The sequence below is a fragment of the Pelodiscus sinensis genome, chromosome 7 (genome assembly GCF_052426305.1).
Source record: "Pelodiscus sinensis isolate ZL-2025 chromosome 7, ASM5242630v1, whole genome shotgun sequence".
Classification (NCBI taxonomy): domain Eukaryota; kingdom Metazoa; phylum Chordata; order Testudines; family Trionychidae; genus Pelodiscus; species Pelodiscus sinensis.
The window spans coordinates 37,335,505-37,358,545 of NC_143058.1; the positions used below are offsets into that span (position 1 = coordinate 37,335,505).

The 23,041-nt window shown below is 40.1% G+C and overlaps 1 long non-coding RNA gene across 1 annotated transcript in view; it reads right to left on the reverse strand.

Annotated features, from left to right (window-relative positions):
• LOC112546461 (uncharacterized) overlaps positions 1-22,017 on the reverse strand; it is a 56,849-nt gene extending 34,832 nt beyond the window's left edge. Inside the window, exon 1 of the long non-coding RNA XR_012905455.2 lies at positions 21,896-22,017. This is a non-coding gene — a long non-coding RNA (uncharacterized LOC112546461). The remainder of the gene's footprint in view (positions 1-21,895) is intronic.
• Positions 22,018-23,041: the final 1,024 nt, after the last annotated feature.

Consider the following 23,041-nt stretch of genomic DNA (forward strand, 5'->3'; position numbering starts at 1 on the left):
TCGAACCCCGTGCAGCGCGGCTACACGGGGCTCGAACTAGGTAGTTCGGACTAGGGTGCCTATTCCGAACTACCGGTACACCTCGTTTCACAAGGAGTAACGGTAGTTCGGAATAGGAACCTAGTCCGAACTACCTAGTTCGAGCCCCGTGTAGCCACGCTGCACGGGGTTCGAAGCAGCGGGGATTTAAAAATGGCGGCTCCCTGCTTATGCTAATGAAGCCCGGGAAATTCAAATCCCAGGCTTCATTAGCAAGTGCGGTATGCATACATTACCCCACTAGTTTGAACTAGCGGGGTAGTGTAGACATACCCTGAGCCACACAGAAATGTGAAGTTATGCATGTTTCTGGTGATTCCATTTCCCTCTGCCACTGTTCTCCCACGAACAGTTCCTTTCATAGCATTGTCCTCCATAATGGCAACTATGGCATCATCTATCTTCCCAATTTGGTTTTTGATAGGCTTTATTGCCTCCACTCGATTTTCCCATCATGTGGCACTCAGTGGTTTCAGTGTCAGAGAGGATGTTCCCAGATGTTGCTTCAAAATTTGCCATCGATGAGTTGATGCAGAGAAAAATACATAGATGCTTTGAATTAGATTTAAAAATTCAGCAGCTTCACTAGAAACGGATGGTACATCACTGACCACCACGTTCCATGAATGAGAACTGCATGGGACAAAAAAAGCTCGAGGGTTTAACTATCAGATCCGTGTTTACACTCCTCTGTTCTTTCCTCTCATGTTGGCTCCATTATTGTAATCCTGACCTCTCATGTCAGCTATCGCAATTCCCGTATCTTCCAACTTTTTAAGAAGCACATTTGTCATATCAGCTCCTGTAGTATCAACAATGTCAATAAATTCTAGAAAATCTCTCTGACAGTCACCATTGCAGGGACATTTTCACTAGGTTCTGTTGTTACAAAACGCACCATTAAAGTAATTTGTTCTGTATGGCAGATGACAGGTGTGTAGTCCAGAATAACAGAGTAATATCTTGGGGTATGTCTACACTACAGCGTTCAATGAAATAACAATGACCAGATCTGCTAGTGTCCTAACAAGCAACTTTTATGTGTGTTGACACTTTTTACTAATCCAGGGTATGTCTACACTACAGCACTAATTCAAACTAATTTAATTCAAATTAGTTAATTCGAACTAAGCTAATTCGAACTAGTGCATCTAGACCTAAAAACTAGTTCGAATTAGCGTTTTGCTAATTCGAACTAGCATGTCCACATTGAGTGGACCCTGAACCGAAGCTAAGGCTGGCTGGAAGCAGTGCCAGCAGGGCATCAGGTTAGGACTTAGAGCGTGGAGCTGCTGTCTCAGGCTAGCCGAGGGCTGTGCTTAAAGGGACTCGACCCCCACCCCGGACAGACAGTTCTCAGGGGTTCCCCGCTTGCAAAGCAGTCCTGACTTGGAGTGCCCTGAGTGCCCACACTTGGCACATCACAGCACTCAGCCATCAGACCGGCTGCACATGCCGCAGGCTGCCATCCAGGGGAGTCAATCGGGGGGCTGCAGGAGAGCTTCCACCCCGAGGAGTCCGTGGAGCCACCCCAGTCCTCCCCATCGGGGGCTCATACCCCATTCCTCCCTCACCTCCTTCCACGTACCCCTCCCTAGCCCCCCTTCCTGAGGTAAAAAATAAAGGACACGTGTTTTCAAAAATAGAAAGTATCTTTATTTAACAAAACTGGGGGGGGGGGAATTAACCTCAGGGGAGCCTGGAAAAGGAGGTGTGAGAGGGGAAGAGAGAGGCTGGGAAAGGGGAGGGGGAAACCTGGGAGGAGGGAGATGGAAGGGGGAAGCCAGGGGAAGAAGGAGGAGGGGAAAACTATGGTAAGCCATATCTTCAATATTGTGTACATATGTGATATCCTCACCTCAGAAAAGATATTTTGGCCTTGGAAAGAGTTCTGAAAAGGGCAACTAAAATGATCAGGGGTTTGGAACAGGTCCCATATGAAGAGAGGCTAAAGAGACTGGGACTTTTCAGCTTAGAAAAGAGGAGACTGAAGGGGGATATGATAGAGGTATTTTAAATCATAAGTGGTATGGAGAGGGTGCATAAAGAAAAGTTCTTCATTAGTTCCCATAATAGAAGGACTAGAGGACACCAAATGAAATTAATGGGTAGCAGGCTTCAAACTAATAAAAGAAAGTTCTTCTTCACAAAGCAAATAGTCAACCTGTGGAACTCCTTGCCACAGGAGGCTGTGAAGGCTAGAACTATAACAGAGTTTAAAGAGAAGTTAGATAAAGTCATGGAGGTTGGTTCCATGGAGTGGTATTAGCCACGGGGTAGGAATGGTGTCCCTGGCCTCTGTTTGTGGAAGGCTGGAGGTGGATGGCACGAGACAAATGGCTTGGTCATTGTCTTCGGTCCATTCCCTCCTGGGCACCTAGTGTTGGCCGCTGTCAGCAGACAGGCTACTGGCCTAAAGGACCTTTGGTCTGACCTAGTACGGCCATTCTTATGTTCTTATGTTCTAAGCTCAGGGCTCAGGGTCGGGGGTCTCACTGGACCACCTTGATTTCCATGCAAACCTGCTCCTGGGTTCGCATGTGGCCTTTGGTGGCCAGGATGGGCAGCTATCCTGCCATAGACAGCCACTTTCCTGTTCCTAGTGTGGAGGTTGTGGACGTTGAAGGCCTTCCCCCAATCCTGGATGAGGTCCAAGATCTCCGCACTAGACCAGGTGGGCGCCCGCTTCTAGCAGCCCTGGGCAGGCTCCTTGGAGCCACCAGCCTGGTCCCGGGAAGAGGCGGAGGGTTGGGTGGCAGTGGGTGGCTGGCTTGTGCTGTGCCAGGTGCAGGGTCTGCTGGCTGGGTTCTGGCAGGCTTGCACCTGGCACGTGCACCGTAGCCAGACCGTGCCCTTTTAAGGGCTCCGGGGCTGGGTGGGGAGCAAAAGAGTTTCCCTGGTTGTGCCCAGAGTGGCCACCAGAGCAAGCTGGGAAGGGCTAGCATCCCACTAGTTCGAATTTAGAGGCTACACAGCCCTTAATTCGAACTACTTAATTCAAACTAGGTGTTAGTCCTAGTAGAATGAGGTTTACCTAGTTGGAATTAAGTGCTCCGCTAGTTCGAATTAAGTTCGAACTAGCGGTTTGCATGTGTAGCACCTATTAAAGTTAATTCGAACTAACGTCTGTTAGTTCGAATTAACTTTGTAGTGTAGACATACCCTTGCTGACTTCAGATCTGCCACAATCTTCTGTTTGACTTTTGTTGCCAGTAACTGTATGATCTCATTTTGAATTGTTTTTCCAAGGTAGTGGTGTGTGTACATTTCTTGGGTGCTAACTCTTCTTAGATGCTCCTGGAGTACAGCATCAAACTCAGCCATTAGCTCCACAGTTTTAAGGAAGTTTCCATTGTTTGGCACATACATCTGATTTGAAGTGCCATACAGTGCTAGGTTTTGGGTTGCAAGCATTCTCACAACAATGAGCCTTTTCAGAACATTTTGCCAGTAGAGACTCTGATGTAATCTTCTTTTGATGCTGATCATCTATGGTGGCCTTCAACCTTAGTCTCATCTCAAGCTCTTTCCACCTATGGAATGCTCTCTGGTGATTTGCTGCCTTCTCATGGCATGCCGGATTTTGAGCCAGATTTTTCCAGTCCTTTTTCCTATAGAACCCAATGTGGCTGGAACATTAGACTGGAAGAATTTGCAATAAGAACAGTATGAAGTATTCTGGGTTTTTGAGTACATAAGCCATGGCCTCTCCACTTTGTCACCATTGGGGATTTCCAATAATGTGTTGGATGGAAACTTCTATTTTCATTGTCTTTGGGGAACATGAAGTTTTTCACTTGCTGTGGCCCATGCAGTACAAGGAAGTCCCTCGGGCTACTGCTCAAGTGGGTCCACAGTCCTGGATCATCTAGACTTAAGGAACTGAACCCAGTGGCAGCTGTTTCTTGCACCTCCATGACACTCTTCTCTGATCTACACTTTTCTTCAGGAATGTGCATTGGTACATCCATTTGAGATGGAGATATGTATGCTGCAGTAGCTGCCAGGTCACCTGCACTCTGACTAACTGGAAGTTCAGGCATCTCCTCACCACTCACATCCTCACTGAGGCCAGAAGGCTCACCATGAACACTTGTGTCTATGTATCTCAGGAGAGCTCCTTCCTGCTTAGATAGAAAAACTTCCTTTGTTTGCTTTCTTTTTCTGAATGCTGCCCCAGAAGGGAGTTTTCTTCTTTCACTCATGACTGCTGTTCTGTGCCAGCTGTAGTGGCTCTCAACACTCAGTTGAAGGGGAGAAATAAGCAGGCTGGTAGTAGGGCCTGAATGAGGGAAGATATCAGCATCTTTAGGGCCTAACTGGCTCCTACTACTTCAGTTGACTGCCTGTTCTCCTCAAGTGGGTTCAGGAAAACAGCAGGAAACAGGAAGTTCCCTGAGAAGCTGGTGTTAATCAGTCCAGGTTCCTGGGGGTGCTAGAGAGGTACATAAGAGGCTCTTACTCTTCTCTCTCCCTGCAGCTCCTTATTCCCTCTCACCTTTTCTCCTGCCTGCCTGCCTGCCTGTTATGTCTCTTGTGCCCTCCTTCTTCCAGCACAGCACTCCACCATCTCTGTGCATCTGGAGCAGAGAGAATACATATGCAGCAGCAGCAGACACAATTTTCTACACTCTGGGCACCCTCCTTCCCCTCCCCCCCCCACACAGCCCGGCACCTGAGGCAGCCGCCTCAGTTCGCCTCATGGTAAGGCCAGCCCTGCACAATATTAATGATTTCTTTGTGTTTATTTGTGCAACTTTGTACTAAGCAAATCAGTCTATGGCCTTTTTTATTTTCCTTCTAGCTGACAACTTTGTACATATACAATATTTATGTACTGTAATACAACTTAAAGTAATGCATATCACTGTAATGTATATGACTTACTTTATGATTCCATAAGTTGTATATGTGTATAGTTTAATTATCAGCATTCTTAGTTGCTGCTTCCATCTGCTGTATCTTTTTATAAACCTGGACTTTGAACTCCCTAAAGCAGGGACTGTCTGCATGAATAACACTTAGCAAAATGGGGCCCTGTACCTTAGTTAAGACCATAGGATCTACAGGCTCCCATAGGAGCTATAGGTTGGACCTCCCTTTTCTGGCTCCCTCGGGACCTGACTAGTACCGAATGAGGGGATTTGCCGGACCAGAGCAGGTCCCTCCCAATATGGCCCGTAAAGTCCTGGCTGCTGCTGGGGCCAGAGAGCCACAGACAGGGACAGAGCTCCATGGCTGCCACTGCCATCCTGAGCTCCACAGGACAGGAGCCAACGTTCCCCACTGCTGCTTCCAACCCCCTCCCGAATTCCCTGCTGTACCACCCGCCCCTCTAGGTCCTGCACTCTGGCTCCTAGCTGAGTCTCTGCATCTCCTTGCTGCTCCTGCACTGCGGCCTGACCTCCTTATGCCAGGGCTCTGTGGGTCTAGGAACATCTATGGTCATGCTGGACCATGGATGTTGCCGAACTAGAGAGTCCAGGTTAAGGGAGATACAACTTGTACTTTAATCTTAATAATAATAATGAATTATTTTGAAAGACTAACTTTTCCTACTGTACATGTTGATGCTACTTCTCCTTTCTAATCATTTGTTCAAACCTGAAAGACTAGTAGAGGCCAAAATTTTTCTCCGATGGATCTTTGCTTACTGTATGAAATTGATAGATTCACAGAGTTTAATGCCAGAACAGACCATTAGATCACCTAGTCTGACCTCCTGTACATTACAGGCCACTAAATTCCATCCAGTTATACCTATAGTAAGCCCAATAACTCATGTTTGACTAAAGTATATCCTCTAGAGAGGCATCCAGTTTTAATTTGAAAACATCAAGAGATGAAGAAACTAACTTCGCTTAATCACCATCACAGTTAAAAAAGAAAATGGACCCTAATTTGTAATTTGAATGTATCTGTTTTCTATTCTGGGCACTGGCTCTTCTTATTCCTTTTCTCAGCTTGAATAAAAGTCCTGTAGTGCCTGGTATTTTCTCAGTGTGAAGACATTTCTATACTGTAATCAAGTTTGCCCAGAACAAAATGCACCACTAGAGTTAGGAACACATGCATCCTTGTTAGCAGTCCCGTCAGACAGACTAAGGAGCCAGTGAATATGGAGATTTGAATTCTAACCTCTGCTCACTCCAAAGAGTTGTCCCTCCCGAGCAGAACTGATTTTTTTTGTGCAAAAGCCTACAGGCCACTACTATGCTGTAAATCAGCAGGTCTAGATAACTGGAACCCAAGAGTGTTAATTCTGAGGAACTCCAGAAGACTAGAAGAAAGGTAACGGTGTGCCAGAATTTACAAAGAACAAGGGGGGTAAGCTGGTAATTATAGGCCTGTCAGTCTGACATTGATCCCAGACAAAATAATGAAGTGGCTAATTCAGGACTCAATTAATAAAGAATTAAAGGAGGGTAATATAATTAATGGCAGTCAACACTGGTTTATGAAAAATAGATCCTGTCAATTCAAGCTAACTAGCTGTGTTTTTGAAGCGATTGATAGTTTGGTTGATAAAGGGAATAGTGCTTAGGTAATAGGTGTCTGTATAGTATTTGACTTGGCATTGCATGCCATTTTGATTAAAAAAACTGGCATGATAATTAACATGGCACAGAATAAATGGATTAAAAACTGGCTAACTGATATAATTGTAAATGGGGAATTATCATTGAGCAGGTGTTTCTGTAGTGGGGTTCTGTAGGGTCTGTTCTTGGCCCTTTGCTATTTAACATTTTTGTCAATGACCCAGAAGAAAATTTAAAGTAATAACTGATGAAGTTTATATAATATGATTTAATGTAAATGTATGAATCTAGGAACAAAAAAGTAGGCCATACTTGCAGGATAGGACACTTTTTCAGAATCACTGCTTCTTTGGATAGATCGTTGGGGATCGTGCTGGATAATTATCTGAATATGCACTCCAAGTCTGAAACTGTAGCCAGAAGGGCAAAAGTGATTTCTTTGATGTATTAACAAGGGAATCTTAAGTATTTTACCTCTGATAGTGGTAATGGTGTGACTGCTGCTCTTATCATGTATTCAGTTCTAATGTCCACAATTCAAGAGGGATGTTGAAAAATTTGAAAGGGTTCAGAGAAGAGTTACAAAAATGATTAACATGTTAGAAAACCTGCCATATAGTGATTGACTTTTCTATTTAACTTAACAAAGAGAAGTTTTAGGGATTACTGGATCGAAGTATATCAGTACCTAGATGAAAAACAAATATTTAATAATGGGTTCCTTAATCTAATGTCTGGAAGTTGCAGCACATATTCAAATTGGAAATGAGGCATAAACTTTTTAATAGTGAGGAAAATTAATCATCAGAACAATTTACCAGGGGTCTTGATGGATTCTCCATCACTGACAAATCAAGATTATGTGTTTTATTTAAGAACATAAGAATGGCCATACTGGGTCAGACCAAAGGTCCATCTAGCTCAGTATCCTGTCTGCTGACAGTGGCCAATACCAGATGCTCCACAGGGAGGAATCACAACAGATGATTCTCACGTGATCCCTTCTCTATACCTCACTTCCAGAGAAACAGAGGCTAGGGGTACCATTCCTATCCAACCTGGCTAATAACCATTGATGGACCTAACCTCCATGAGTCTAGTTCTTTTTGAATCCTGTTAAAGTTCTGGCCTTTACTGCATCCTCTGGCAAGGAGTTCCACAGGCTGACTGTGTGCTGAGTGAAGAAAAACTTCCTTTTGCTTGTTTTAAATTTGGAAGATCTGCTCCAGGTATTATTTCAGGGAAGTTCTGTGGTTTGTGTTATACAGAAGGTGAGACTAGATAATCACAATGGTCTCTTTTCTCCTCAGTATCTGAGTCTATGAAGTTTTTTGTAGCTTAACAGAGGATCTGATTTTATAGACCTGTCAGTCCAGTATCTCTGACACATATTAAAATCTGCACGTATATTGCAAAATAATTAAAATAAACTTTATATTACTATTATGTTTAACAACTGAGTGTAAATACATACACATACATACAGATTTGTTGCATGAGTAGTTTTATACTTGTTGGTACAATATAAATTTGTACTATAATTTCAACATGAATTGCTTATTAAAAATCTTAGCTCACAAGTCTAAGGGTTAATTATGCAGGCTAACAAACCTACATAGTTATTCCTTTTTTAAAAGAATATCTTCACTGTTAGTTTAAAAGAAATTATGTAATTTCCTAAGACACTAAAAGTACAATTTCACATGTAACATCTTTCAATCTACCTTTTCCCAAGGAAAACCAATTTCAGAACCTTTCTCCAGGACAGTGATAGTAGCCCTATTGTTCGAGTCATTTAAACCAGACTGGACAAAGCATTCTAGACTATAGCATAATAGAAACAATCCTACAGAAGAGGTCATAACAGGTCTTACTTTTTCTGATTTATCTGATATCATTCTATGATCAATGTAGTTTTTTTCATATTGCAATTAAAAAATCAATTTATCAAGCATTTACACACACACACACACACACACACACACACACACACACACACTCACTCAAGCCCTTATAAACATCAACCACACAAAACTCCTGACAACTCTAACAATCACTCTGACAGCAGAGCCAATCCCATTCCATTCTGCAGTGGTCTCCTAGGTAACCAACACAGAGCCACAGAAATTGACTGCAAAGAGTGGAAGTAAAACAAAAAAAGTGGCAGCATTTTCCACTTTTACCAGTATTCTGATTTTCTTGAAACATAACAAATATACGAATATTAAAAACTCATATGGCAAGAGCTTGAAAATATTGTAATATTAATATCCTACTTGATGATTAATAAGGTAAAAGACTACAAAATGGACATGGATAGTTCACTTCTTGTGACTCGTTTGTCCTTGTTGTTCATTGTGGCTTACTACAGTAATATCACACAGCCACAAAATTTACATGCAATATGCAGCTGTACAAATGTATATATATATATATAATCTATGCACACAATGGACATGTCATCTCTATTCCAATGTATCATACACTATACATATATAGTTTTAAATTATATGTTTATGAAAGTTTTATCTAAAAATTTAAATTGTTTGCAAAACAAACATTTCCTCATTTTTTCTGAAGTTTTCATAACCAAATTCCTGAATGTAGATATTCCTGAGTAATGATTTTATATCTGACTTGGCCGATATTACAAATAAAAATGTAGGTGCTAGTAAACTGCTCTTTTGTCTTTGCTGTACAACAGAGGACAGTTAAGAATGAAACCCATCCCCCGTACAATTCAGGGGAAAGTATATAAATAAAAACAATGTGCATCAACTCATTGAAGGCTAGAAATTCTGACTCAGAAATTCTTCTAGATTCCCTCCCCAGCACCTCTGGGGGAAGAACATTGCTGTGTCTCTTCACCCATTTCAAAGAACTTCTCCCTATCTTTCCCACGGCCACATACCCCTCTCAGCTGTATAGGCCACTGAGTGGAGGGAAGTAGAGAGAATGGCTTAGAAGCCATTCTCTAAAGGAGATGGAGGGTATGCTAATATGGACATGCAAAGAGATTAAGAGCTCTTACTTTATTGCATATCTACATTAGTCTGGGCCACAGTTTGACTCTGTACGTTACATTATGACAGGAAACCATTGCCATCTTTTAACTTATATGGTATACATATGGTTATGGGGGTCATATAACCTAGAAAGAGAGAAGTAGGTAGATGGTAGAGAAACTAGCTCAATTTCAAACTAAAAAACAGGAAGGATGGAAAACGCTTTCAGGATTGATAAGATAAACTTTTTCCTGGTGGAACATTTGAATCCAAACTACCTTGCCCTTTAACCAATAAGTATCATATTCTTCCTTGCCCTTCCTTTCAGTCTCTGGGCAGATTTCTGTTTGGTAGCTCTTGGTTTTCTTCTATGTAATATAGCTTTTTGGCAGTAGAGGGCACTTATAATATAGACAAACCATTAAAAAATTCTTCTGAAACTTCTCTCAGAAAGCTTTGGTTTAGTTATGTGGAAATTGTAATACTGTCAAATTTTGCTCTGTTTTGAATTATAAGAATTTAAAAATATATAGAATTTTAGTATATCAATTTAAAAGGGGAGAAGCTCATCTTGACGCTTTCTTTGTTGCAAAGACAATATCTTTTATATGGTCTACTTAGAGTTTCTTTGTTTTGTCAAATGCAATATCAGCAAAGCAATAATCTATTGTTGTTAGTATGACACTGTGAATAAAGGAAACCAATTTTTTCTTGGAAGATCATCCAAATTTATAAAATTTCTTTTTAGTTTTTTTTCTAATGATACAGAAGTTAAATGAACTGATCGCAAACAGGTAAATTCAGTAATAAAGAAGACCATAATACCATCTGTTTTCTGTTACCATTAAAATATGCCTAACACCCAATTCTGATCCTGAGTAGAAGTGACACACACCCATGCTGGGGATCAGTCCTCATAAAAGGACTGACTGTGGAAGATGCTGAATACTCTCATGTCCTGCAAAAGTAAATAGTGGGATCTGAATCATGCAGAGGATTGGGATTTACGGGAATAGAGAAATGTATCTCAGATCATCCCTGTTTGTAGCCGGGTGACATATTTGGATTTTTCTGATTGAAGTATTTTGCTGGTAAAATGTACTTCACAAAACCCTGTAATCTTCAGCAATGATCCTCCAAAAACTTCATTCACATCAATTGTCCTTAGTGGTCAATGGCTGTAGTCACATGGGTAAGGAATTTCAGGATCAAATCATAAAATAACAAGGCCAGGTTTTTCTTCTTTTTTTCCCTTTTCTATCATTCATTAGTTTTTTATTACATGAATTTGCTTAAATACCGCTCCTCGCCTCCTCCCCCCAACACAGTAAAAATAGCTTCTGTAAAAGAAATACACAAGGGCACAAATCTTCACCACAAATTAGCTATTTTGGGATATTGAATCAGATCATCACCTGGTATAAGTTCATGTTGTTCTGATTATGTCAATGGAGGTACACTGATTTACATCAGCTGAAGAACTGATAAACTGTTTATCAAAACATTTCCCTTAAAATTCTGGATGGGATATAACTGTCTTCAAAATTTCAATTAACTTAAGTATGTTCACAAAAAACTGGATTTTCTTAAATTATCCAAGAAAAATAAATTAGCATGGCTAATGTTCGCCACTTGATCTGATTGCAGTACTCACATGAAAAAAAATGCCAATTTTCTGCTGGCATAAATTGGTACAGCTCTATTAATTTCAACTGAGCTATGCCAGTTTAAATCAGCAGAAAATTGGTTCAATAAGACCATAATGGTCATCATCATGCAGCTAACCTCATTGAATTTCATTAATTCTTCTTGTCTTTCCAATTCCTGGGTAAGTATCATAGATACCTATTGACTATGCCCATTGGCATTCACCATTCAGTTCTGGTATCCTTTGCCTGTAATACCAACAATACCTCTGTCATGGCAGTTCGCACAGAAACCCTCACTGAACCAGCCACATTAAAGCTACCTTTTGTACCATCTACCAAAAACAGAAGTTATCAATATCTTTGACCTGGGTGATCTGTGTATTCCTTGTTGTACAGCCATTTATGTCACAAACTAATAGAAAAGAGAGGCAGCTCATCAGCTAATGCTGGGAGTGCTGACTTACTGGAATGAGAAGAATCTGTCAAGAAGTCTGAAGGATTGGTTGCTGCCTATTCTGGTTTTTATTAGTGGGAGGAGAAGTAGAAAGGTGCAGCTTCTGCTATGGCTGGTGTTGCACGTGCTTTTATGCTACATGTCCTTCCCTGCCCATTCTGCTATTGTATCTGATATGTTCTGTGTCCATTGCTTCTAGCACAATTTTAGCAACATCTTTTTAAACACTTTCTTCTGTTTGTTTCTTTTTTACATCAAATACAAATTTGTTGGGGAAAAGGAACTTATCACTCATACAACAAATTAATAGCTTAATTTCCCCTCCGTTTACCAAGCCCGATGCAGCGTTTTAGGTGTGAAAATTTCCAGTCAAGCCTTTGAACAAAAAATAAAAGTCAAGTAAGAGAGTAATTTTCATAAACCGACAGTTAAATTTGTACAGTGCTTCTCAAAGACTTCCTCTGATGCTTTCAAACCCCCTTCCCGTCAGAGTCAGAAAGCTGCTTATCACATGGTTAAGATTCAACTCATAAAAACATGTCTCAGCAATTGGAATTTACCCTTTGACCTTCCATTCCACCTTCACCCCCCCCTTCTTTGATGAACAAGCTTTATTTTTGTAAAACAAAAAGCAGTTACATAGGTAAAAAGTGAAAAGTTCTTTTTTTTCTTTTTGGTACAAGACCAAAATCTCACCAAATTTCAGTGTTTTAAAAAAATACTGTTTTCTGGTGCCTCTGCACAATGCCAGCAAAAAAAGAGACAAAATTCTCTGGTATCAATGTCCTACGTGAGTATTTTTGTTCAGAGCTAGATGCAGCCAAAATGTCTGGCGGCAGCAAGATGTTCAGTGTGCTAAAATATTTCTCCTGTATTAAATATTGTTTATGTCCATGTCCTAGGGCTTGGGTGGGGGAGGGGGGGTGTGGAATGGTAGTAATGTCCCCTATCAGTATTTAGATTTTTTAATGTGGGGTCATTGCTGAGGGACAGCATGTTTGCTTATGCTGGTTATTTGATGACATGTGGTGATAACTGCTGTGTTATATAGCTAGCTGGGACACACCAGAGCAAAACAAGAAAAACAAACCTGTTTGCCTTTCTCCCTATGTCCTATGAATTTTTTTCTTCTTTGTTATAGAGAAAACCCATTATTAACTGTAGAAAAAATATAAATATTGCTGAGTGTTTCAACTGCCTGAACTGGGCAAGCACGGTATTTTTCTCACACACACACTCACACATGCACGGGTGCACACACACACACACACTTTCTAAGGAAAAAATAATACTCACGAAGTAGAAGTTGAGTTTAGTGTTAATCTGCCAGGCATGCTAGTTTAGCATGTGGTGCAAAGTCAGGATAAGTCTACTGCACATTTATGAAATTATATCCTCTTTAAAGGGCATTATTATGTCCTGTTTATATATTTTGTTTAGAGATTGCTATACACTCTCCACCTGCCTTAAAAACAAGCCATAAAAATTAGTACATACAGCTTGAGAGATTTTGCTTCAACACAAGAAGAGTTTAGACATCCAAAAAAGTTTTGAATTCAGGATCTTTGGACTGCAAGAGACAAGGCTGGACTCATGATATGTATTTTATAAAAAAAATTAAACAACAACCATCTTTGCTTTTGATGATCAGAAGTAGTTCCTTGTAACAGTTTCTCCAAATTCATTAACATAGATGTCCTTGTAATGACAATCTGACAGCTTAAATTAAACATGCCTATCAATGTCATCAAGTTTTTTCTTGTTGTAATAAAATTGTAGACTTATTTTTAATCAGATCTTTCTATTTGAATTGTACACTATAAACCACTAATATAAGTGTTTTATGGGCTCAGAAGATTTCAAATAGACAATAATACAGCAAAACCACATTTTACATTTGGGATGATTTACAATATTTTTTCTTTTCCCCTTTGTTTGACTACTTAAATCTTTACTAGCATAGATTAGAATGATTGTTTTAACTGATATTTTGTATTGTTGATAAAGTATGTGTAATGATGATTTAATAATATGCACCATCATAGTCTCAAGATATTAGAATTTTTTCAAATTTGTTTTCGAAGTAGCAAAATAGTATTATAATGGTATTGGGGTTTTCATACTGCTGAGGTTGCTACAAACCTAAAGATAAATCTGCAAATCTGTGTGGATATTCTTTATCACTGTCACTAGCTTAGTGGTGGTCTGCCATTTTTCTTGAAATCTGGGCACCAACTGCTGGCCAGAAGTATTTTTCACTGAATTCTTTGTACTTTAAATAAACTACTGCTTCAAGAACTACCCACGTGTCTCTCATTCATCTTCACGACACAGAGTTTCACGTATATCTTTGCAAACCTTGCCTCTGTGAAATGGTTGTCTCATCTCTTTGCCATCTATAGCAGTCTCTGAACTTACTTCAGGTTTATTAATGGCTTTGACTAAATTTATGTAGATGTAAATTTTAAAAGGTTTAGGCTATGACTACTCATTCTTAAAACAAATCTTCATTTAAAGAAACAGATTGTGTATTCCTTCTTTCCTTTTCTAAACGGTATTTCTGCATATCTCATACAAAGAACATTATTGGAAGAGTGTGTGTGGGCAGAGAAAAGCTGGTTGTTGGGGACGCGGGGGGGGTGGTCATTTCTCTTCTTAAAGTGGTGTAGAATATGCATCTGCTTTTCCCTGTGGAGAGAGAGATAATATGATAACCTTCTGATTATATACATAAGCAGAAACTGATCAGCTTCTCTTGTGGTTCGTTTTTAAGGGCAAGTTCCAGTTGGATTGTGCTAATGCACATATTCATGAATCTCTCCAAACAGGATTCACTGCTCTCCAGGGAACTGTTGAAGTATGCATCATTGTTTCAATGAGGTATCTTCATTATAAAACATAGGGGCTATAAAAGGTGAATACCATTTGCCTGAGCCTAATATAATCTCTAGTTTGACTTTCTTCCAATATGGTGATGTTTCTTATTTTGGAACAGAGTCACCAGGAATAAAATGACACAAAATCAAATGAGATGTTACATGAAATTAAGTACAAAATGCCTCTGCCTTGAAGAGGAAACTGTCTTATTTATTTTTGATTGCTGTATTCTGGTGGGGAACAAATATTTCTCTGAAATCCAAAAATCTCTGTGGTCGTACATCTCCTACAAAGCAGCTAATGAAAAATTGTAGTTTCTATTTAAGTGCATTTGAAAAGCAGGACTAAGAATTTTTAAAGTATGCAAAGTAAGTAAACAGTGTTAATACATGGAACAGCTAGCAGCCACTGCAGTCTGTCCTGAAATCAGTCACACAAAACATTTCACTCATTGGCATCACAAAGAATGGAGTGGCGGAATTGTCTCTACACTTTTATTTACTAATGAGGCCTTATATTGTTTCTCTCCATAGTTCTTCCTTTAAGAAGGGGACAGTGTATTGTTATCCTATGTGTTCTACAAAGGACACTGAATAATGAAAGAGAATGAGAGTAAGACAGTGTTAGTGTATTCCAGTGTTTCTTAAACTGTGTTCTAGGGAACACTGGTGTGCCGCGGAGAACAAGAGAGTTCAAAATGGCCATCCTTAAAGAGACAGGTGCCTTTTTTTCTCAATTACTCTCCCCCACCCCCCGCCCTTTTTCTTTCTTTTTTTTTTTTGTATCTTTTTTTGCTCAACAAAAAAATCTGTGGTGTTCCTCATTAAAAAAAATACTGTTTGCTGTTCCTTGGTCTTAAAAAGTTTAAGAAACACTGATGTATTCTATCAGAAGAGGCTCTTTAGTAGGGAACTGTGAAAGACTGTTATAAAGAGAAAACACTACTTTATAAACAAAAAGTTTCACATATCAATATGTTTTTGAGATCCCATTCTACACATGGCAATACAGGAGTTAGTGTATAGCTTGTGCACTTGTGACATGCCTCAGATGTAGTGCAGGTGCAAGGCACTTTGTTACCACCTGCCCTTAGCATGAAGAAGCCTTGTCTGGGCCCTTCAGTTCCTCAAACCCACTGGCCATAGGCAAAGCAAGCACTCTCCTCTCAGCTACAGACTAGCAATAGGCACATTCAAGCCATCCAAGACTCTTCTGGAATGTCCATCTCCTGTTCCATGGGACATGCACAGTGTTCACACAATTCACAGCTTCCAAAGAAATAGTGTGCATTAGCTTTCCATTTCCACCTCACACCAGTCAACTCACAGCACTTAGACAGAGTGAAAGCAAATACAAGTTTATTTAACAAAGAATAAAGATTCAAGTACTAGGAAGCAGATATATTTGAACTGAAAGGCTACATGTAAAATAAAATCATAGCATACTTTCTAGAACCTAGACTTATTGACAAGATACTCTGAAGTCTTGTAGAATTTGCTCCCCACAATCCATGTAGCATGTTACAGTTGTTTACAGTTACGATCCTCCCTTCATAAGATAAAGACATGTTGAACTTGCCAAAATTGGAACTCTCTGATCTGGCAACATCCACGGTCATTCTCTGACCAGAGAGCCAGTGGCACTGGGATCCCACCAGTGGAAGTGTGCTCTGGACTGGTGTCTGGCAGCCTAGATCTCCCCTGGTCTGGCACATTTCCTCATTTGGGACTGGTCTGGTCCCAAGGGTGCAACAACAGGAAGGTCCAATGTGGGAATTAATAGCTTGCCTCTTTGGTGAAGGCTACTATGTGTTTTCTTGCACCTTAGGATATTCCTAACAATTCTGTGAAAGGGCAACACCCTGCTATTTTGTTTTGTTTTATTTCAAGTAGATTTTCTCACTTGGAGATTTTGTAATCTTACAACTGGCTTGTATTTCAGGAGGAAAACTGGCATCTATTTTGAGATATATAATGTACACTACACATATACCCAGACCAAGAGGCAAGCATCCGTTACTTCTTTCCTGGAAGGAACATGTCCTTGGCTACGTCTAGACTACGAGGCTTTCACAGGGTACCAGAAGAATCCCGGTAAAACTCTGCCTCATCCAGGGATGCATCTGCTCTTCTACCTTTCTTTGTGTGTGTGTAAGAGCAAATGCACTCTTTTAGAAACCCTGTCTTCCTCATTCCGTGAGGAAGAAGGGCTCTTCCAAAAGAGGAAGTTTTTCTGAAATTTGGCCCACCGTAGATGGGCCAAATTTCAGAAAAGCCTTTTCAAAACTATCAGGAAAAAGTACATAAACTGCAGAGCTCAATTTGCGAACCTTTTTCTAGTAAAACCTTCAACTTCCTCTGTAGCATGTGGGACAGATCACAGCTGGAGGATTCTCTGCATTTTGGGGTCTTCAAACTATTTGAAAGCTTCAATATCTGAGATATAGGTGAGAGGATTATTCTAGGAGGGGGTGGGTAAGATTCTGTGGCCTGCACTGTGCAGGGGGTCAGACTAGATGATCATAATGGTCCCTTCTGACCTTAAAGTCTATGGCTACGTCTAGACTGGCATGATTTTCCGCAAATGCTTTTAACAGAAAAGTTTTCCGTTAAAAGCATTTGCAGAAAAGAGCATCTAGATTGGCATGGATGCTTTTCCGTAAAAGCACTTTTTGTGGAAAAGCGTCCGTGCCAATCTAGATGCGCTTTTCTGCAAAAAAGCCCCGATCGCCATTTTCGTGATTGGGGCTTTTTTGCGCAAAACAAATCTGAGCTGTCTACACTGGCCCTTTTGCACAAAAGCTTTGTGCAAAAGCTTTGCGCAAAAGGACTTTTGCCTGAATGGGAGCAGCATAGTATTACCACAAGAAGCACTGATTTCTTACATGAGATCGTCAGTGTTCTTGCGGAAATTCATGCGGCCAGTGTAGACAGCTGGCAAGTTTTTCCGCAAAAGCAACTGCTTTTGCGGAAAAACTTGCCAGTCTAGACACAGCCTATGAGTCTATTGTAGTCTAGACATAGCCCAAGGTAAGTCACCTCTTGGTGGCCTGCCTTAATTCCAAGACCTAAAGAACAGAATGTTCAGGATAGCTACATGACTTCTTAAATATTACCCATACACACATTTTGCAATGATCACAATGATCTATTGGCTATTGGTAGAGATCTCATATGTCCTCTTTTGAAATATATCTGACCATGGGGATTCTGTAAAACTCTTTGCTCCCCACTATGCTCTCTTCCAGTAGGCACTCTTCCTCGTGACTGGAATATGAAAGAGTCAATGCCCTTCAGACACATATAATACAGTCCATAGGTTGAAAGTCCCATGTTTAAATTATAGTGAATTGTTCTGTAATTATTGGTTATTAATCTCATAAATCTAGTATTGCATTAAAGGTGAAATACTGGGTAATTCTATCCAGTGATCAATAACTGTGTTACTCAAGAAAGCCTTGCATTACCTTAGAAGCTGTTTTGAGATCATTTGTTTGTATAGAGTGAGATTCACTCCTGGGACCATCACATGTCCTATGAACCACTTATATTCCCTTAAGCCATATTTTAGGGGCGACTAAAGTGGTAGATAGGCCTTCCCTGGACAGAGATGAATTTTACCCATAATAACCAAGCCTTTTTTGAGGTAGTTCCAGGAATGACACAATTCAGGCATCCAATAGTAAGGTTATTTTGAATTACTATTACTATCAAAAGCAACTTCTTAAAAACAAATGCTGGTGTTGCATTATCAGCAGTGATGATGGCAGGGAGGTATATCACAGACATGCTAAATACTCCCAAAGACTCTGACATTAAATAGCTGATTTCTCCTGTGCTATTACCCAGAATCTTACAAGTTCTGTTTAACTGAACATGTCGGTAATGAGACCTTGAAAAATGCCTTGTTGTTTGTTGAAGTGCAATTCTTTTAAAAGATGCAGCATATGTCAGCAAAGGTTTCCTGACTGCCTAAGGGTCTTTCTGACTGGCATAATTTATTAGGTGCAGAGCTGCTGCGCACATGATATACCCATGTAAGCAAGTGAATACATTTCCATATCCTGACCAAAGACCCGGACATAGCCAGAATGATTTTGGTGAGGTAATGAACCACTCCATCCTAAGTGGATGGTAGTTAGCACATTCCTCTACAGAAATCACCTCAGGCCAGATAGTCCTGGGCCTCTGCATCTGTGTACTGAGTGAGGAAGGAGGCCACAGACTTTGTTCTCAGAGCCCTGGCCTACACTAGGGAATTATTTTGAAATAATAAGCATAGCGTCCACACTACCAAGCCTGTTATTGCGAAATAATGGGCTGGTTGCTTTGGAATCTGTACTCCTGCTTTTCTTGGGGAGTAAGCTTATCTCAAAATAGTTGTTTCAGGAGTTATTATTTTGAATTTAATTAAGAAATAATTTCCTAGTGTAAACACATGCCCAGTGGGGAAAAAAGGACTGATTCTTCTGTGTAAAGGGACTAATTCCTGACACCAAACACCACCTGGAGGTGGTACTCAAAATCAGGGACCCAAATACAACCCAAATCCAAAGATGAGGCTGTATACCTATAGTGCCTGTTTTACTCACAGTCTCACAGTCTCCCTTGATCCCGCATCCAGGACTTAATTTGTCCTCAGGCTTGACAGGGATGAATAAGTCTGCTGTACAGCAGAAACAACAGCCACACTGGGCAAGGTGTGGGGGGGTGCCAGCTCAGTTCTCCCAGAAGGAGTGGGGCTTCGGAGGAAAGGGGCAGGGCTGGAGTTAGGCAGACCTAAGTGCCACACTTCCTCCTGGCAGCCCTCAGTGCTACCCTGAGCACATTGCGTATCACCCTGGTAGTAATTTGAAGGGCCCGCGGCTCTGGCTGCCACTGCTGCCATAGTAGCAGTGGCAGCCAGGAGCTTTCAGGCCCCGTAGGAACTCTGGTCCCTGTGGCAGTTGCCCTCTTTGCCCCTCCACGCCTCAGCCCCCATTAGTAGGCCTGCTGTTATGAAAAGTGATACTTGTAGATTCATAGAATCCTAGGGCTGGAAGAGACATCAAGTCCAGCCCTCTGCCCAAGGCAGGACCAATCCCAGCTATGCTTGTTAATTTCACTTTTCACAGCAGACTCATTAGGTATCAATAAAGTACCATGATTTGGTGTAGATTTGCATATTTATTTGATTTTTCGTAAGCTAATTAAGTATTTAGGGGGTCATTAATTCCCATGACTGTTCATCTTTTGGACTCTTTGCAGACACTTGCTGATTACAAAGGTGGTTTTTAGAGCATTCAGAAGGAACTGGATTAAAGCCACATCGATGACATCTTTATGATCTGGACACATGGCCAAGAAACACTGGAGATATTCCACAGAGATTTCAACAACCTACACCCCACCATCAACCTCAGCCTGGACCATTCTACACGAGAGATCCACTTCCTGGACACCACAGTACAAATCAACAATGGAAAATTAGACACCACTCTCTACAGAAAACCCACTGACTCATACAGTTACCTACATGCTTCCAGCTCCCATCCAGAACACACCACATGATCCATCGTCTATAGCCAAGCCCTTCGATACAACCGCATCTGCTCTAATCCCACTGACAGAGACCAGAAGCTTCAGGATCTCTACCAAGCATTTATAAACCTCAACTACCCACCCAGAGAAATAAAAAAGCAAATTGAAAGAGCCAGACGAATACCTAGAAACCATCTACTTCAAGACAGACCCAAGAAAACCAACAATATAACACCACTTGTCATCACCTACAACCCCCAACTTAAACCTGTCCAACACATTATCAATAAACTACAGCCTATACTGGAACAGGATACCATACTCCAAGAGGCTCTGGGAGACAGACCCATAGTCTCCTATAGACAACCACCTAACCTCAAGATGATTCTTACCAACAACCACAGGACATACCACACTAATACCAACCCTGGTTCCTTCCCTTGCAACAAACCCCGTTGCCAGCTTTGTCCACATATTCATTCTGCTGATACCATTATTGGACCTAACCAAGTGAGTTATAAGATCAAGAACACATATTCCTGCGCATCCAGAAATATAATCTATGCTATCATGTGCCGAAAGTGTCCGTCTGCTATGTACATTGGACAAACATCTCAGACACTTCGCCAAAGGATTAATGCCCACAAAACAGATATCAGACAAGATCACAAAGAAAAAACAGTTTCTTGCCATTTTAACCAGAAAGGACACTCTCTCAATGACTTAACCACCTGTATTCTGCTACAAAGACCTTTTACATCTGCACTTGAAAGGGAATCCTCTGAACTGTCATTCATGTTTAAATTCGACACTCTCCAACAAGGAATGAACAAACACTCAAACTATCTTACCCATTACCAAGATAGCTTCCCCAATTATCACCTCTAATACCATTAACTCACAAACATCCCACTCTCCCCACCTCTAATATCATCAATTCACAGACACTTACCTTCCTTCCTTCTCCTCCCCCTGCATCCTCCTCCTGTTCTGAAATGTGATTTGTCCTTTTCATATGTGTTCATTTTTTTTAATTGTATCCTTTGGTATATATGGTTGTGACTATTTTCTTCCACTATTTGATCTGAGGAAGTGGGTCTGGCCCACGAAAGCTCATCATCTAATAAACCATCTTGTTAGTCTTTAAAGTGCTACATTGTTCTGCATTTTGCTTCAGCTACCCCAGACTAACACAGCTACATTTCTATCACAAAGCCACTAAACTTATTCAAAGAGGTCACTGGTCAGGATTTTTTTGACAACACTTTTAATCAGAGAATGTTGATTCCGGGAAAAATCACAGAAAAGTTCCTCAGATCCAGGATAAAATTTATGCAAGAGATGCCCTAAAATAGCTAATATACTAATGGTTAAGGCCTTCTGCTTAGTGAGTCTTTGCCTGATTCAGAGCAAGGACTTGAATCTGGGACTCCCAATTCCCTGATTCTGTGAAAAAAATCTCAGAAGGTTCAACTTTTGTTCTGATGCACAATGAAAAACAAATGTTGAAACCTTTCCCTTGTGGAAAGAGAATTCTTATTTTCTGGAAATGTCAGAAATGAGCTTGCAATCAAAACCGGATCTGAATAAAAAATCTGGATGTATTTCCATCTCACTACTGATCCCAAACCGCTACATTTGTTACTATGTTTTGTTTCAAAATTAAAGATTTAACCAATCATAATGGCAAATATGAAATGAACATATTTACATTGAGTATGGCACGCACACAAATAATTAATTATTCTAATTGCCATTTTACTCAGATACTTGATTAATTATCTCATAAGCAGCAATCATATCATATACATACTGTATTATAAGACTAATTCTCAGTAGTATATCAGGATGTAAAAATGAGACCAAGATGAAAAATCTTCACTTCTTTGTCCAATCTTTTTAACATTCTAAAGGGCATAGAAAGCAGGCTCCAAGCTCAGACTTGAATTTCATGCTAGTCTGAGAGAAAGACAAGAAATATTAGCGTGTAGGAATGTGATGAAGAGGAAGCTGTATAAAGCAGGGAAAGAATGTTGTAAAAGTAAAAACCAGTTTTGGTGAATACAGAAAATTGTGTATATTATCAATAACAAAAATGCATGTTATGATATAGGCAGAATTTTCTCTCCAAGGTGATCATAAGGCATGTAAGTACAGGAAAACAAAGATGAAATTAAACATCAGGCCAAATAACTTTGAAAAAAAAATCAAGGAACACATTTTACTCGTCAGCCTGATGTTAGATACAAAAAGGATTCAATTTTTCCAGAAGAATGTAAACTATAAAAAAAATTGAAGTATTGTGGATTGTTCAATCAGTGTCAGAAATCATTTTGGTAAATAAGAAATATACAGACTACTTTTTTAGAAAGAAAAGATGCTAGATGCTGAAAAATTATAGGCATGTTTATTTTTCCTTTATTCTCTCTTTTTCTCTCTCTCTCTCTGTAGTAGATAAATGGAAGTTATAGCTGTAGGGCTTTTTCCCCCTATATCATTCCTCATACAAAAAAGTGACACATACTGGTTATTTATCAAAATCTCCCTCACTTTTCTTGTCTTCACAAGTAGGATACAGTATAGTACTTTGGGTGCATACAAACACATTTATATAATTATATATACACTATATACAGAGACTTATGCATACTACTATATTTATCCTATTGTGAAACAAGGGAGAAAAAAGGTAATAAAGATAATTATATAATAGTTAGTAATGTATTCATACACATATACATCCTCTCTAAAACACAGGGATAAGTTAAACATTCTTTCCTTCCTCTGTTTAACAAAAAGTATTAAGCAAATTCTGTACAGTGAGAGGTTGGGTACTATTTTTTATTATTTGCACATCACCTGCATATGTCATTAGGATAAATAATATATTATCAAACTCCTAAAAGTTCTCCTTCTCTTATACCTCTGAAAACCCCTCCTACGTGTTTTGTGTTTGTTG